Raw genomic sequence first — 15,724 nt, 5'->3', positions numbered from 1 at the left:
AAAAACAAACTCCCTCCCCCCCTCTCTCTCTCTCTCTCTCTCTCTCTCTCTCTCTCTCTCTCTCTCTCTCTATATATATATATACATACATACATACATACATACATACATACATACATACACACACACACACACACACACACACACACACACATACATACATACATACATATATAAAAATACTGTAAAGAGAGAGAGATAGAGAGAGACCATGGCAGGAAAATGACAGAGAGGTAAGAATGGATGCATGTGTACCCATGCTAGATGTGTTTGCCTTCGTCTGTTTGCTATTTGCACAATCATCTTCACCATTTGACTGAAAATCTGGCTGCAGGATTATTCTCTGGACTAACACAATAAAAAATGGCGGCACAAAAGGCATCAAGCTGGAAACTCGATTAGTCCAACCTCCGCCGTTTGTTATGCCGCATCAAGTCATTTCATGATCACACTTTGCTGCCTCATGTCGTGGAAGATAGGAGCAGCATGTGATTGGATTTGCCCAATTAAAAGGGGAAAACAGGGGGGGGGGTGCAGGGGCTGCAGCACTTTTCTAATCGTGAGATAATAAATGTGTCATTCATCATGGTAAACAAACTGAAACCAAAATAAACGGCTGACGCAGTATATCAGGGATGTCCAAAGTTCAGCCCGGGTGACATTTTTCATGCTGCAGCTGTTTGTTTTTTTTTTGGGGCCCGCGGCATATTCTTAAAATAAAATCAAACACAGCACATCATGAGAACGTCACAGCGAAGGATTTGGTCCGCACATAAAGGCGTACATACTGCATTCTTGTGTTTGCTGCACTATGTTCTGTCCTGACACCAGCCCATTAGACAGGAGCCATCTCAAAAATAAAAAATGAAAATCAATCTTGGCAATGATCATTACGAAAACTACAAGATGATTGTGTGCAGTGCGCACTGCAGTCTTCTGTGTTGATGTTCAAAATAGTGCATTTGTGTGTACTGTGTTCCAAATTATTGGTGAGAGGCTTGGGAAATAGATCGAGCACTTAACAGGGTGTAAAAGAAGGACCACCCCTGGCTGCAGGCTGAACAGTTTTTAATTTACAATGACAGCCAGAAGATTAAAAGGATTTGAATTAGCAGGCATTTTCAAAGTCAACAGTTGACTGTGTAAAACCTGTGAGCAGTCTTGAATCAATAAATCTCGTCACTATTCCTCTGAGAGTTGCAATAAAGTCCTTTTTGAGGGAAGCAATGACACAGTTTAAAGCAGACCAAGCCTGAGAATTCCCAAGGTGAATGAATACAAAGCACAAAGCAGATCACAAGCCAATTACTCCCTGTCACACTGAATTCTTCCTCATAGCCTTCAGCATTTTTCCATCCAACTGATTTTAGCGCTTTATTCACATCACATGATTTCAAATAAATATTACATTAAATCAAACTCAATCCCTTCACAATAAATCTTACGCATTTAATTTTTCTTGTAGGCCCACTGTCTCATCTAATTTTTATGGACTAAACTAACAAGGACAAAAAAAACGGACACTTCAACTTGATTTCCAAATCGGTTCCCATGGTTGAAATCCATAAGCATAGTACGCTTTGATTAAAAACCTTCTCAACAAACAGATGGAAAGCTGTGTTTATTCAACTCTGAGACCCTGTCTGTGAAATGTATGCTAATGTGTTCGGAAGAGAGAACAGCAATCCACATTGACTTGGCTGCCATAACACTGAAAAAGATATGCACAAGCTCACCGAAACCTGTTCCAGTTGTGCCCTTAGATTTCCAGGCGACAACAAATCCACTCATGGAAAAGGACAACTTGTCTATTTGCTTCATTTACAGTTTTTTCACTTACCTTATTCATGAACAGAATCAGCAGGGTATTTCCTGCCCCATGTTTAGGTTAAAATGAATCTTTAAGTAGGAAGCACTCATTTGTGGCGAGCGGCTGCTATACATTAAAAGAACAGTCCAGCAAGGATTGACCATATTTCACTTCAATACTCTCTTTATGTAGTTTTTGATCAGAAAAATGATATGAGCTTGCATTTCTATTTGACCAATCTGTTTTGGAGGAATCAGTAATGAGCTAAATATTGGACTCTCAAACCACCCCTTTCTGCTCAGAACTATAGTCAGGACCCCCTCTCTCTTCCTATGTCTTGGTGGGAGTCGGCGGAAGAACCGGATAGAATTTGTCTATTTAAAATCATCGTGCCTACATCGCTAATAATGTCCAGAAATCGACACCAAAATGGATGCCCAGTTCAATTTCTGAAAATATCACGATTAGCCTCTCTATGGCTCACTTATGAGAGAATGAGGAAATGAGCAGCTTAAATGCAGTTTCTCTCATGCCGGATCTGTTTTCAAAGATACAAATAGAAGGCGATCCAAGAGTCTGTTCGTAGATTGTTAAAATTGTACATTTCAATCTACAAGGGTTACTCCCCCCAAGTACACCTCCAAGGGGTACGCCCGCCACTGCACATCTGAGAATAACGCACCCTATGCGACTAAACTCGACTGTAGGGTCAGCCCCCTTGCTCCGATGCTCCGAATTTCTCAAATCCCTTCATCTATCCATAATGTGCTGTCTTCATAGGAGCTCACATTTAATGTCAATAAAACCCTAAATATTGTGCCGATCGTGTTTATATTTTCACAGTTTGAAGTAGACATGAGTAGAGGTGTGCATCAGAATTTTCATGAGGATTGCTCACCGTTTTCAGACACCAGGTGACAACAGAATGTGACTAAGCATGCCAAGAAACAATGCTTGCCTCCTTCCTTCAATGACGTATTCTGACTGATATGTGCGTCATTAAGATGTAATGAATGAAGTCATAAAAGACATACTAAATCATGACTGAGCTTTTCAAGGGGGCGAATTTTCGTGCTGACCTGACCTGTTACATATGTGCCAATGTTCAGCCCAATCAACACAACTATCCAGTCTGTCAATCAGACTGAATTTTCCCTTCTGGGATTATATTCGGGATGATGAATCAATGTGAAAATGAAATACATTGCAAACGTATTACCACAGAAATAATTGGCAAGCAATAAGAGTAGAAAATACCTTACGTATATTGTAGTATGTGTGTTGGAGGCAAAACAAGAATGAATGGATTCATCACCAATCAATTATCAAATAATTGACAACTACTTTGACTATCAGTTAAACATTTAGAACAATGTTAGCGCGCAATCAACTTCTGTGTGAAAAGAGCATCTTCGTGCCATTAATCCAAGCAAAAGAAAGGTCCATTCCTTAGCCAGTGTTTCAATGCTTGTTTTAACTCTATCTGAATTTCTACCACATCTATTTCTGAGTGAATTTATTTGTTGAAATCCAAATTACAGCCAGTGTTCCATCTCCCTCCGGAGCAATTTACCTCACGCAACATCATCTTGTACACTGACCCTTCACACATTCAGACTACAAAGGCTAAAATCATCATTGGAGCCATTTACCGGTTTGCTCAATGACTCCATCTTGGCCAGATGGCATGTAAGGATTTGTTTACTAGCTGTGCAATCAGAGATCACTTGTCGCCCGGTAGTACATGTAACATCAAGGTGAAATGTCCATACAAAGTCATAAAAATGAAGAATGGTCAGGAACATATTAGTGGAGGTTGAGCAGAATCCTTGCATCTCCAGAAGTGTCAGCTTTTCAGGAAAACAAAAAAAAAACGGCTTGTTTGGCATCCCAATAACACTGCATCATTGTCGAGGTGTTTTCAACACTTTAGATTCGTCAATACTTGGTAGAAATAAATAAATCAATTTTAAAAAATAACAGACCCACATGGGAACTGACCAACAGTATCGATTTGCGAAAAAAAAAACATGAAATTGTGATGACGGTTATGGCACGTTTCATTTGTCTCACTGTCTTTCTCGCACTCACTCCAAGTGTCGTGGCACATGTGCTGGAATAACAATTGGGATCAATTTGGGGTTGAGTGTCTTGCCCAAGGACACGTGCACAAGAGAAGCAGGCGAGCGAGTGGCTCGACCTGCAAATACCGTTAGCTGATGACCTACCTGATCAGCTTAGCTGCCGCCTCGCGATTCAATTGCTTTAAGTCTTCATAGGAATGCCACATCTTTAATTTGCGCTTCTGTACGGGCAAATGTATCAAACATCCATTGATGAGCAATGTACAGTACTCTATTCATTTCATGAGATGCAAAATGTCATGTGTGACTTCGGTTTTACAACACTCGCTCTAAGCTACGGTAAAAAAAATTCAGGCTCATGATGGTGACCCCAGGCTCACATGGGTGAGCCTGGGGTCACCATCATCCATTCACTTCTCTGCTAACCGGCCACTTCGTCAGATTGACTTGTTCGCTGTGACGTGATTTCAAGCATGGTATTGCACGTATGAAGGCCATAACAAATTGGGAATGGCTCGATACCACTTTTTGATATCCGATACTGAAACCAACACTCCAGCCTCGAGGACTGGTCGATACTGATCATATATCGAGCCGATTCTTTTGGTCACTCTATAAGTTGTTAATAATATGTGAAGGCCTGTCGCAATTTAAAAATAATAATGATAGTAATAAAATTCTGGACGATATATATTCTTAGAAACTATCATGATTAACAACAGTATAGGTGTTGGGGGGGTTTTGTTTGTTTGTTTTGGGTTTTTTAGGCCAATGCTATAGTGATTCAAGTATATTCTTTTTAAGTGCCATTATCTTTCACTTGTTAAAGATACTGAACATTCACATTGAACAATAATCTAAATATTTTAGATAAAAAAATCTGTAGCGGCAGAGTAAAATGTGTCCTTTCTTTGCCATCTTCGTCATCTCCTTCACCCTGCAAATACTGCAAATTAGCTTTGCGTTCAATGAACAATCCCAAATTTCACACTGAGTCAGCATATTTGGGACTGAATTGAGAGCAGACAAGATTATTACTGTAATTAGTCATTCTTTATAATTTTGTTTGCCGGTTATCTTATACTATGCACACAGCAAGGTTCGATTCTGTCTTCGGCTTTCCTGTGTGGAGTTTGCATGTTCTCGCTGTGCTGGCGTGGGTTTTCTGTGGGTACTCCGGTTTCCTCCCACATTCCAAAAACATGCGTGGCAGGTTAATGGAACACTCCAAATTGCCCCTAGGTGTGAGTGTGAGCGCGGATGGTTCTTTTGTCTACGTGTGCCCTGCGATTGGCTGGCAAGAGGTTCAGGGTGCCCCCTGTCTACTGCCCAAAGACAGCTGGGATAAGCTCCAGCACGCCCCGTGACCCTTGTGAGGATAAAGCGGATCATAAAATGGATGGCTGGATGGATGATGCACATAGACTAGTGACTTGTTTGTATAAACGTATAACAATTTCAAGCAAGCTGGAAGGTCGCTCGATACACCAGCATGGGAGAAATAGATTGCACATTGGTCTCACCCTCAATTTTAGCACTCGAAACAGGTACCTGGGGCCGGTCGCCAATCTCTTTACGGTCCTGGTGGTTTTAACAAATGTTTGCAGAACTAAATCGCGTATATTTAAAAAAAAAAAAAAAAAAAAAGCACCATAGACGATAGCTGTTACCCGAAGCGCAGCTGGGATTAATGCTGCATGGGTATTATTAGCGCCACTATAGACTGCTGCGGGTTACTAATAAATGAGTTGTATATGTGTGTCTATGAAGAACCAGTGGGACACATGCAAATCAAGCTGTTTAAACTGCTTTCAATAGCCGTTGCACCGTTCGTGTTAATGTGCGTAAGTGTCAACTCAGCACGCACAAAAACGAGCAGGCTCTTGTCAATCTGGTGACCGGTCGTTGTGTTACTACTTTGGCTAATGCTAAGTGCTATCTTGGTTGGCTGTTTATCAGCTGTAACCAAGACAATGAACTAAGCATTCTCCAAGCATTTTTGCTCGGTCACGGCAGCTATTGGAAGCTGGCTGTGTCGTTTACCTTGCGCTCGTCCGACATTGTAACACTGGAAACACATAGCCAGAAAAGCTCAGCTTGGGTTGGTCTGCCTGCAGCAATAGGCTGGTAGGACTATATTTCCCCTGATTTTTAGACACAGAAGCAGGCAGTACTTGGAGTTACAGAATGATGAAAACGTAGATGCCAATTAGTCCATGCTGCTAGCATGTCGCACAAAGTGAAGTTGAGGATAAATTACCAGTATACACTGTAGTTTGGGTTTATGGATGGGTTCGGACTGGATCTAATTAAAAAAAAAAAAAAATCTGATACTGTTGCACTCATTTTGGCCTGGATCACACTCAATACCAATTCAGTGGATATAATCAGACCATCCCTACACCAAATAGAAAAAAATAACATGCCCACCTTTTCAAAACTTTGAGGTGACCTAGATGCTGTAATGTTTTCCACTGAAAAACATCTGTGTATATACAGTATACACTAACATTCTAAATAGTTTTGTTTTAGGGTGAGGCTCGGGCTAGAACAACTTGTCTTTACCACAGTGACAATGCTTAATGGTGTAACAATGAATTTATTCATCAATAACTAATCAATTCTCAAATTTATCAGCAACGATTTTAATAATCAATGAATTGTTTAGAGACTTCAACATAAAATTGTCAAAATCCCCCTGAATTTCAGACTCCCAAGAGTAAATCTCCAATTTCTGTAGTCCTCAGCGAAAATAGACCTTTAGGTTTTATCAAAATCAGACTTTTGAAGGCTCCTACTTTTTTACTCTGGAAAACAACACTGCCAATGTTCTGATGAACATTACCAGTGACTTGACAATATGAAATAATGTCCTGTTTATGAAGAAGGGGGGTGGAACTTTCAAACCTTTTTTTAACAATCCAATTCATTAATCAATCAAAAAGAGACAGATTAAGCCATCAAAATAATTATTATTTGCAGCCTCAGTCGAGACTGTATTACTGATTTATTTCAAGGGGGGTGAGGGGGGTGTAAAATAATACTTATTAAAATTGCAGTTTGAACGCTGCAAAATTCAGCTTCTCTCAAAACATTACAGTTAGGCAAAAAAATTTTTTTTCTTACAATTCAAATGGAAAAAAAGACTCCCACATTTATCCGATTATCTAATCACTATTTTGACAAAATATGAGCTATTCTCAAAAAACACAACTCAATTCTCATATATGAAACGAGCTCGTAAAAAAAAAATTATGTATATATATATATATATATAAAAAACTTTATTTTCATATGAATGTGACTTTTTTCCTGAAAAACCAAGGAAGAAGATGGGCACAACTTTTTTTTTTTTTTTTTTATTTTCAAACCGAAAAAGTATGACTTTGTGCCTGCAAAACTACAATGGTTTTCCACAAAATGCAACACGGATTTCAAACATGTTTGCTGGTAGTTTCTTCCCATTAAAAAGGCATGTGGCTCTCATCCTACGCATTTCTCCATAGCGGTGCGATCGAGGACAGCCTTGAGCGAATCTCGCATATGATGTCCTGAAGCTTGTGTGGAGGGCACACATTTCTCTTGAATAATAGAAAATGAACGTAGGAGTTCCAAGCAGAGTATGTTGGTGACTTGTGTAATTGGACAGCTCGAGCAGTTTCGGGCTCTGATCTTCTCTTCATGGGGAAGTCCGGCTGCTAAAAAAAGAAGAGCTTAAGTCCTCAGTACGCGGGGCAAAGAATGCAGTTGGAGGCCAGAGCCATTGAACCGACAAATCCCCGTCCGCAAAATACGGGGCCATTAACGCCATGATTACGCAGACGGAGTTATTGAAAAATAGGCCATAGGCAGAGCGGTCCTGTCGCTTCCAAAAGTTGTACTACCTCCGTGATGGAACGCTGACAGTGGCCATCCCGTCGCCACCTCTGAGAAGTCTATGGACGAATGAGGCCCTTCCAAAAATAGGATTCTAATTTGAAATAAGGCTGCACATTTATGACCGAAATGATGATCATGGCAACTTTGATCAACAATGTAATCACAATTATTCACCACATTAGGGAAAACATCTATATTTAATGCACCACTTTTCAACAAACAATCGGTACACAGATTTCTGGGCAACAGGAAACTTTCAAATAAATGAATTATCATTTTAGCGTAAATGACAAAAGATTCGATTAATAATGCAGCTTATTCTAGAATACAGCATGTGATGTCAGGTATTGACTGTTGAGACATCGTAGACTGAGGAGCAGCATCTCTGAGTTAAGGTTCGTTTTCAGGATGACTCCAAGTGGAATACATTTGCATCACTCATAAAAAGCGGCCACTTCTGCTGAGACCTGACCATGAACTTCAACTCGTTACATTGTGACTTGACTTTACATCATTGTGCGTAAAATATATCCATGAAATGTGAGACCTCAGCGCTGGACTCCATGAAACCACTTCCGTTCCGTACCTGCTCTGAGTGGCAATCACACAGTCACAGGCATTCTGATGACAAAACGTGTTCTAAGGTTATACAAATAATAGCATGTCATAGGGCTGCACAATTCATCAGATTTTAATCATAATCACATGTTTTTCACTACTCGTAGCAGGGCTTGATCCCGATCCACCCCCGATAGTTGAGGTCCACAAGCTCTCAGGCAAAGCATGAAATGGGTTTCAGTAGCTGAGTTTCCATTAGTTTTTCGCAAAATAAAAGCAATATTTCTCCCATTTCAATAAAGTATAAACGATATTTGTAGGTGTTTCTTTTGAAGAGTATTTAGCTTCTGAGGCGTAATTCTCATAACATACCGACTCAAGCGATCTCGTAATTCTCATAAAATCTCATTAAATGTTCTCACAAGAGAAATATATTTGTCTTTTCTTCTATCCATGGTGGTGTCTGAATGTGCATGGTATTTCCTATACTGTATTGTGCACCATTAAGGGGTACATCATTGTGCAGAGTGTCCGTATGTCCAAAAGAAAAAAATGTCTTGGAAAAATGGTAAGCATCAATGGTCACTAAATAGACCACAATGCATTGTGAGCAGGAAAACAACATGGCGTAAGGCCGAATTTCAAACTGGTACAGCAGCTATACAACACAGAAATCATTGGCTCATATTACTTAATTAAAAATATGTACAACAAAGGAATTAAAATACAGTTTGAACTACATATTTTTTTGATTCACAAAGAATAATCGGATATCTTAATGTGCCGGTGCGTCATGACAATACAGTGCTGATAAGCGACAAGGAGAAAGTAGTGAGCTGGCTGTCCGAATCGCCAAACCGAATGAGGGAACTACTGTATTATATAGTGCTACATATACTATGGGACTACATAGTGAATGACGAGTGAGGAGACATTCAGACATTCAGCCCATGTGTAGATTAAGATGAGAGGAATGCTAGTCATATGACTTCCTTATTTTATCGATGCACTTCCATATTTTACACATCTCAAAAACCACCCCATGAGCATGTAAAAACTTGTTGGCGATATTTAAGAGGTCTTTCGAAATGTCTGTCTTTCCATTAGCGGTTTGCTATTGCGGAGTCTGTGTTTTGCGCATTTCTGAGGGCAGTGGAAACCCAGCTAGGGATGGGCAGCAACAGATTGTTCACCGCAGATTCCTGCGGGGACTATCCTGATTCCGTGGCTTGACAGTTGACTTTATGCAGGCATTGAAAAAAAATGACCAGTTATAAAGCAAATTATTGTACTAATGAAGTAAGAATTATTTTAGGAAATTATCTGCAAAACTAAATCAGTCTGGAACATTGTGGTTATAAAATAATCAACATCAGTATTCTCTTTGTCCAGAGCAGTGAATGTGAACATAGTCAATCTTCTTTGCCGTTTCCTTTTCATGACACTTCGAATGCTGACACAATTGTGAACACAGATCTGCCAAACTACGAAAGTTCGATCAGCAATCTGCCCCTCATCACTTTTGTTGACAGTCAACCTCTGTCATGTGGCAGAGAGACCCTATCACATGACGTCACATCATGGCGCAGTTTCCTCTCCTCTCACTGTTCCCAAAATAATAACAAATGGAAACGGGCATAAGTCGCAGGTTCGTTTTGTGCATTTTCACTAAATTTGCTTGAATTTGTATAAACATTTGAATGAAATTCATTACTACTCTCTGACAAACACATTTTTTCTCTGAAAGCCTTGTCTTTTGTTCGGTACAGTAAGCCGGGAAAGAGACCATACATGGTACTGTTCAAGGTCAACACACTATTTAAATAAATAAACACTATTTGTTTATTTATTTATTTGACAACCGTTTTTCACTAGCTTTATTGATTTGACTGTTCTTTCCGGTTCTTTTTCCCGAAGCCATCGTTCAGGAGGACAGACGAGTTTGCATCGTCGGTTTCAAAAGAGGGAATGTAGTCAAGAGCTCGCAATGTGGAACGCATTAAGCAACAGTTTGCTTAATGAAAAACGAAATGAAACCAATCACCTTCCTATATTGATTCCAAGTATTCAAGCAACATATTACTACGTGATGTCCTTGGTGTCACTTTATTAGCTGCATTATCATAATTTGGTCTTGCTTACAAATTTGCCAGGCAGGTAACTTGCCTTGAAATAAAATCACTTCCGATATGCAACAGTTTCCCCAAGCCAAGGCTTGCCAAAGCGTCAACAGCAAAATCTTATCCAAGGGAAGACGTAACACGTCGCTTCAGGGGTACACGGGTTATCTTGTGATCACCCTTCTTCTCATTTTATTTTAGTGCACTAGAGGGATGTTTCCTCACCGGGCAACGGTGAGGGGAACAAAATCAACGACGACAGAGACAGGCAAGAAGCCACACAGTTTGTCGTCTCATGCCGGGTGATGCTGGCATTTGCCCAGCAACACTCGAGCAAAGCGGGGGTCCCTGGTGGGTGATTCCCAAAAGCTCCCTTTACGGCGAGCCTCTGTAATAGTGGCCCAGCGCGTAGTTCATTCCCCCACACCCCAAATACATTCAGCAGGCACGATGATGCGTACAATGCCACCAAGGCAACAACAACAAAATGAAAAGATTCTGTGTTTTTGTGTGGAGAAGATATGCGCGAACTAGTACCCACCCAGAGGCTAACAGGCAGCTAGCATGATGACCATAATGCAAGTACACAATGTGAGCAGAAGTCAACAATTATAATGTCGTTATTTAACATTGTGACGAGCAGGCGAAGGTGGGACATGTGAGGACAAAGACGATAAATGGGAGAGAAGGTGTGCTTTTCGTATTGTCTGCTCGTCGCCGCTTCGTGACTATACTGCGCGTTTCACAAATTCACCTCCAAATGACACATTTGAAAATCATTTTCAATTTCACAGCCAAAATAAATATCAAATTACGTCCTGGACGCGACAAACAAGCGAGAGCGTCACTAACCTTGATCCGCTCGCTTCCTCTTATCCACTTGTTACAATGGACATTGAACACCATGGATTCCTGCTTAAGTTTCCTGTCAGTCGGAAGCAAAAAGGGGGAAAAGAAAAAAAAAAACACGACGAAATGGGCCGAAGCTGCACGGTGGCGTTAAAGATGAGCAAACAGCGTTCGGCAGGCCAACGGGAGCTTGTGAAAAGCTGCTTGTGTCTTCTGTCTTCTTCCAACAGCTGTTGTTCCAAAATGGAGTTAGTCGAGTCTAAAGCAAGTGAGAGACAACCACAGTGGAGGCTCCGACTCCAACTCCACTCCTCCGTGGGCTGGAGCTTACCCCGCTCTGCACTCAACCAACAGCACAAGCTCATCGATTTTTTTTTTTTTTTTTTTTAATGGGTGGGTTACAGGAGTTTACCCTGTGTGCCATGCGTTCCTTCACAGCTTTTTGTGGTGGCGCATCAAACCAGCGGGCAGACGCCCACTTAATGAGGGTTCCTTCTCAGGTATCGCTCATATTCCTAGTGGGAAAATTGGCGAATTAAGAGAGAGGTTCTCAAACTGGGGTCCCTGGGAACACCGAGGGCCCGTGCAAGCAAGCACAGCGCCTGGATTTTTGCTCTACCGGACTGAGAAAAGAATCAATTGTCACGACTTCAGCGACTTTATAAGGAGGTTCACGTTTTTTCAACAAAAACAGCTATGATACACAGCACTGTGCAAGGTAGTTTGAACTGATTGTGTCCAACAATTATTTGACAAAATAGTTTTAGTATATATATTGTAGGTGCCAATTTGACATTGGCCAAATTTTGTTTATTATATTTGCTGTTTAGTATTGATATGTCCAATCGGCATATTTCATATTTTAGTAGAAATAGTCGGCACTGTTATTTTATGTATTTTTGAGTGTCTCTTTTACAGAACTATTTGTTGTGACGTCACGCGACTGGCGGATGAAGACAGTGTGGAGAAGAAAGAGTTTTCAGAAAGAGAGAGAGATGAGGCCAGATGCAGAGTAGAAGCGATACAGTTTTTTGACCATACAATCGACATACAATCGACATACAATTCAGACATAAAATTTAGACATACCAATTAGACAAACTGAAGAGAACCTTTTTGTGTACTTTATTTCCTAATAAACAGAAAATACAAAGAGGTCAATGTCGTGTTGTTTGCGTTCAAGACTCGTCGTTACGCTGGCCTCAAAGGTGCACCGGAATAGCACCGACATTTTGTCAAAAAACTAGCTAGGAAGCTAGTTAGCTTGCGCCGCGTCGGAGGCTTTATTTCCTAATAAACAGAAAATACAAAGAGGTCAATGTCGTGTTGTTTGCGTTCAAGACTCGTCGTTACGCTGGCCTCAAAGGTGCACCGGAATAGCACCGACATTTTGTCAAAAAACCTTTCCTCCAAAGAAGGTGAGGCGACTTTGCGGCTTACTGACTCTTAAGAGTCAGTCTTCAATGCGCCTCCTTGCTCACATACGACCGTGTTGGTATTCAGAAGTCATTCTGCAGGGTCTCACTAACTGATCAGCTTGTGAATAGTGCTTTAATATGGTTAGCCAAAAGGGGGAGCCCAAAGGCAAATTGCTCATGCAGACAAAGATGAGTATGCACAGCACACATTTTCCTCTTTATTGGTGTGAGTGTCGCTTGAGTAAAAGCTGCGATGTTGATATCTGGTCATGTCGTCATCATCTGATGCTAACCCCAACTGTTTTCAGTTCAAAGCCTCACAACAGGTCACTAAGCGGGCCTTGTACCGGAAAATAATCAATATGCAGATCACCAGTGGAACAGGTTGTGATGAGTCAGTTCAAGTTATTGATCGTCTGATGGATACTTGGATGGATTGTTGACAGCTCTGTTGTCTCATTTTTTTTTTAATCGATTGAGTGAGAAGTTCAACATCCATCCATCTTCCAGCTGTCTTACACCCTGAACTGGTTGCCAGCCCATCGCAGGGCACACATACACGAACAACCATCCACGCTAACAATCACACCTAAGTACAATTAAGAGTGTTCCATGAACCTGCCGTGCATGCTTTTGGAGCGTGGAAGGATACATCAGTACCCGGAAAAAACCCACGCAGGCACGGGGAGAACATGCAAACTGCACACATGAAAGCCGCAGCCGGAATCAAACCCCGCACCTCTGTACTGAGAAGCCGACGTGCTAACCGGTCGACCGACGTGCCGCTCTCATTTAAAACCTCAACTAAACAAGCTGAGTTGGCCACTGTTCATTTTGGTGGTCCTTCGAATTACCGTTTTAGCATCGGTGTTTGGATGCTTTTCTTTCCTCAGGCTACAAGCTTCAACGACTGCGATGGCACTAACCGATTATCTTCCCCTCTTGTCTTGCAGGGTACATCCGATGCTCAGTGTGTCGTGTGGGACTACGGCAACCCGTGAGTTACCCTGAATTATTTTTAATGGGTTCCTCAATGTGCGCACGCCGCAGTGCCGAGTCGATGCTTATCTCGTTTCACGCTGGTGTCCAGCCAGATTCGTTTGATTAATGGACCAAGGCCGGTTTAACGACGTCCCCTGCACTTCCTGTTTGTGTTAATTAAATGACGCAGTGTAAGCAAACACCATCCCTCCCTGTGTGAAGAGTTCAAAAGTAGCTTCGCTCAGATTGCCTCGGCGGACCGGTGTTTTATTGGTGCTTACTGTCGCGTTCACAATTTAATTTACTTGCAAGCTATTCATGTAACATTTTCTCTACCCTTGTTGATGGCTGGTTGGACTTCGACAATACAGTCCTGCACCATGACAAGCATGTGGAAGCCGTTTTATCTGCCGCCACTCACCCATTCAGTGTAATTCATTTTTTCAACTCAGTGACTGTCATGTAAAGAACAGCCCCTTTTCCATCTTTTCTCTCACAGATCTTTAGAACGTCATGCAATCGTGTTTCTACCAATATATGGTTACAGTTGAGGTATTGGTTCTTTTAAATTTAAACATCAATAACACACTGGCAAACTCTGAGGACTTAACACTCAAATTCAACCTCCCTAGATCTGATCTATGTCGGTAATTCCAGATCTGCCACTTCCTTCAGTGTAATGACTCCAACTTCCCACTTATACCGTCAATGTCCGCTCTGGACAAATTATTGGATCGCTCGCTGGACCCTCCCCCACAAAACTAACTTGAAGAGTTCAAGACTGCTGAGCCTCACTCAAAGATGGATCTGTTGAAAAGATTAAAACATATTGGAAGAACAAATTGGGAATTAGTTTGGAGGAAACAAGGAACACTGCGCTGTGGATGGTGAAACACGAGTGTTTCATGTGCAAAATTAAGCGTGATACAATTTAAGGTCTTGCACCGCAGTCACCGTTCTAAAGCAAGACTGGCAAAATTGTGATCGGTGTCAAATCAGCCCCACCAATTTGACTCGCATGTTCTACTGGTCTATGATTGAGTTCTTTTTTTCCGCATTATCCGAAGCACTTTTCATTGACTTACAACCCATTGCAGCAATGGCCATATGTGGTGTAAATGACCCTACAATTAGGACAAGCCAAGGGTGCGGGGAGGTGGGGAGTGGGGCTTTGCTCGATCTAATATGTGACCTCAATTTGTATTATGTGAGGATCGTTAAAAAAAATGAAAATAAATATTTATATCTCTAATGGCTGCTCTAATTTAGTCACCGGTGATTGTTCTTTATTTTGACTGTAGTTTGCTTGCGGTCTGTAGTATTCAGAGTTCAAATTGTTGGGTGTGTTTATTTATTTATTTTCGCCCTGAAGGTCCCCATATGTCGGTACCATCTGCTTCATTCTTTGTGCTCAAATTCCTTCCCTTTCTCCCCAGTTTGCTTCTCTGCGACCTACACTTAACCTCTTCTTTCTTCCTTGTTTTTGTTGTTGTTTTTTTTTTTTTTGGAAACACTTGCTGGTGTACACTTGACACCTTTTAAAAACACAACATATACAATGATATCATACGTTCCAATACTCAAGAATACAGCTCGAATATCATCTCCGCTTTCCACGCCGCTCATCTGAAACATGCACAGATGTATCGTGCCGTACTTCAGTCGACGCGCCGCATCCCATTTCTAGCGAGTATCCAAGCAACGTGCTGCCAGACCAATGACGAAGGCAGAGTTGCACTGCAGCACAGGCAGTGACGCAATCTCATTTAAACCGGGAGCCATTAGTTACAGATAAATGTAATGCACACCACACATGAGAGAATGGAGGACATTGAGCATGTGACGGGTCAGGGGTCATTTAATCCTATTTCTAAACGGCAGTATTTTTCAGTTTGATCTGGGATCAGCTGTTAAAGACCCGCGGAGTGAGCTTGGCTTCCACCGTCTGTCACTGCCATGGTGGAATAATGACTTGTGCTGCACAACTTGTGATCATTTCCTCACAATGACACAGTTGACCACAGG

At 41.4% G+C, this 15,724-nt stretch overlaps 1 protein-coding gene across 1 annotated transcript in view; it reads right to left on the bottom strand.

Annotated features, from left to right (window-relative positions):
• The window catches only part of pkig (protein kinase (cAMP-dependent, catalytic) inhibitor gamma), a 31,278-nt gene extending 19,517 nt beyond the window's left edge, over window positions 1–11,761 (bottom strand). The window contains exon 1 of the mRNA XM_019865191.1: window positions 11,304–11,761. The gene's annotated coding sequence lies outside the window, so the exon portion shown is untranslated. The remainder of the gene's footprint in view (window positions 1–11,303) is intronic.
• Window positions 11,762–15,724: the final 3,963 nt, after the last annotated feature.

The sequence above is a fragment of the Hippocampus comes genome, unplaced genomic scaffold, assembly GCF_001891065.2.
Source record: "Hippocampus comes isolate QL1 unplaced genomic scaffold, H_comes_QL1_v1.1 scaffold124, whole genome shotgun sequence".
NCBI lineage: Eukaryota > Metazoa > Chordata > Actinopteri > Syngnathiformes > Syngnathidae > Hippocampus > Hippocampus comes.
This window is presented reverse-complemented; position numbering and strand designations above follow the sequence as displayed.